This window comes from Onychomys torridus, chromosome 21 (genome assembly GCF_903995425.1).
Source record: "Onychomys torridus chromosome 21, mOncTor1.1, whole genome shotgun sequence".
In the NCBI taxonomy this organism is placed as follows: Eukaryota; Metazoa; Chordata; class Mammalia; order Rodentia; family Cricetidae; genus Onychomys; species Onychomys torridus.
Genome location: NC_050463.1, coordinates 20267097 through 20270210, shown reverse-complemented (window position 1 = coordinate 20270210; position 3114 = coordinate 20267097).

Here is a 3114-nt window from a genome sequence, read left to right as displayed (position 1 = left end):
TTCTTTTGACTTGTGGGCTTCTTACCCATCAGACCATTCTTCTGTCGTTCAGGAGAGCACCCCCACCCCATCTGCTCGAAGTACCCTATAATCTCTGCTCTCACTGAAGTTCTTTGGAATCCATATTTCCCACATCCCCCTCCAAGTCCAGCTGGATTGCAGAGTTAAGTTTATGATTATGAATAAAAATTAAGTAAGAAAAGAAATTAAAAGTTTAAGATTTTCTATTGAAAACAGAATTTACCATCAGAATTTTCTTTCTTTCTTTCTTTCTTTCTTTCTTTCTTCTTCTTTCTTCTCTCTCTCTCTCTCTCTCTCTCTCTCTTTCTCTCTCTTTCTCTCTTTCTGTTTTTTCGAGACAGGGTTTCTCTGTGTAGTTTTGGAGCCTGTCCTGGATCTCACTCTGTAGACCAGGCTGGCCTCGAACTCACAGAGATCCACCTGGCTCTGCCTCCCGAGTGCTGGGATTAAAGGCGTGCGCCATGCCTCCCGGCCATAATGAATCTCTTTTTGATACCATCTTTTAATCGTGCTTTCTTGCAGTCCAGAGGATGAGCCTTCATACTTCCCTCTGTGGGAAGGAGAGGGGAGGCAGTGTCTTGGGCTCCACGCTGATGCTCACAGCTCATTTGTGAGATAAAAGTGTGGAAATCCACACCCTGTAGACAGAGAAATGGGGCAAGGCATGGCAGGGGAGAGAGCAGAGTTTATCATGCCTCAGGTGGGGGGCGACTCACACACAATGGCAAAGAAGGCAGTTAGAGCCTCCTTCCAAGACCAGGGCTGCAGGGAAGTCTGTCCTGAGAGGGGCTGGTTTCTTTCCCCCAAGGCCCAGACCCTGTTGGGACAAGAGACACGGGTTTGGCTGACAGGACTTGATTTACCTTATGGGTGTTGGAAGAAAGAATCCCCTCACACACCTGTGGGGCACCCTCAGAATGAAGGTGGAGGCTCTGTCAGGGAGGCATGAGGGGGTGCCTGAGTTTGGCCTCCTCTACTGCCCTGGGCTGTCTGTGGGAGTGAGTGGCATGTAGACCATTCATGAGAGCGAGCAAAAGTGCTCGCAAGTGTGCTTGGGAAGTTTAACCAGAAGGGTGGACGGTTGCGATGGAAGAGGAGAGCCCGATTACTGAGGAGCCCAGGGCAGAGTTTGTATACCGGGCATCCGATGCCCAGAAGCGACCATGGGAGAGACAAAGCCTCCACACAGGAAATAGAAGCAGAACAGGAATTTCAGATCTTAGGCTACAAGCATGTGATTGAGACTCGGCTCCGAGACAGGAGGAACTAGACAGAGCACCAGTCAGCATGTGCTAGCTAAGGCTGCAGTATCAAATGTGCCTGAGTCTTAAATACAGTATTTTGTTTCTCACTCATGGTACATAACTGGGCTCACCCTTGAACCCGTACCCCTATCTTCGCTCTGGGAGCCAGGATGAAAGCCAGCCTTTATCTGGGTCCTTTGTGGAGGGGAAGACAGCGGAGGGCTGGTGGAGACCAGAACAATATTGGTTCTTTCTACATGTGCATGTGTTCTAACATAGCGTTGGCCAAGGGCAGTGAGGAAAGGGGATGCCTCCTCCAGGAGTCATCCCAAGTTCCCAGGGTCTGGAGCAGGGGTGAATAATCTTCTTGTGGGCAGGGGAGGGAGCAGCTATGAGCACCACAGCCTATGTCCAGCAGTGATGCCTCCCTTCCCGTAGGGCTTCCGAGCATCCACTCCTCTCCTTTCCCTTTCCACTCTTAGAGAAAGAGAGGCAAGATCCACTTAGAAGCCGTGGCCCCGAGAGCCTGTCTAAGACCCCTGTGAGCTGGCTGGTGGAAGAGTCGGTCTTGGCTTAGACCAGGGGGGCAAACGAGAAGCAACTGTGTTTCCTGTCACCATGGAGAGGACTGGTGGCTTCCAGCCATGGCCAGAAGTTGCAGGACCAAGAGCAAGGGGCGGCCTGCCATTCCCTTGCCTGACTTCTTATGCTGGGGGAGGAAGGAACTTTCTCTACAAAATCAAGCTGTTTTTCTTCTCACTGCTATGTTCAAAGGACTGGACTGTTTTGCAAAGACATCTGTCTGTCTATCATCTATCTGTCTGCCTCTATCTATCTATCTGTCTATCATCTATCTGTCTGCCTCTATCTATCTATCTGTCTATCTATCTATCTATCTATCTATCTATCTATCTATCTATCTATCTATCTTTTGAGCTGGGTCATACTGTGCAGTCCTGACTGGGCCTTGCTGTCTGCGAGGCTGGTCTTGAACCCACAATGACCTTTCTGTACGTGTCTTTGCCTCCCTTTTTGAAAATATTAGACACCTTACTTGGTCCCTCCATCAACTGATAGAGATAGGAAGACAGGACCAGTTCATCACTATCAAGAGAAGAAACTGAGATTCAACGAGAGAACCAAGGATGTGTCTGAGACCACACAACCAGCCATGGATGGAGATCGGCAGGGACCGAGTTCCTTTTCTCGGGGCTAGGTATTTTCTGTGGTGTGGATTGCAGAGACAACCTGGCACAGAGGTGCAGGAAGGGCAAAGCTTGGGAGCACGCAGGAGTGATGGGTAGGGCTGGAGATTTGGAGTCAGAGGGCTGACTTTAGGAGCCCCTCCGTATCATTCTCCAGTAAGTTAACTAATATTACAGAGTCTTGTTTTCCTCTTTTGTAAAATAGGCTGAAAGTTGGGGTCCACACAAAAGTTAGGCATTAAGGACGGCTAATGGAGGGTACTAGAAGGTGACTAGGAGGGTGATAATTAGGTAATGAAATTGGAACCCTTCCAAATAGCTTTTATACCCTTGTAAAGAGATACAACAGTGTCCACCATAAAAGCACACAAAAGGAAGTAAATAATGTGCAACCAGGAAGAGGTCCCTCACCAGAGCTCTGCCAAGCACCCTGATCTCAGACTTCTGGCTCCCAGCTGTAGAAATAAATGTTGCTTAAGCCTCCCAGATATGATAAGTTGAAAACTTTTTAAAAAAATGTTCATTTTTATTATTCTAAGTTGATATATATGGTCGTGTTGCATGTGTGTGCAGGTGCCAGAGGAGGCCAGAGGCATCAAATGCCCTGGAGCTTGAGTTGCAGGTGGTTGTGAAGTACCTGAGGT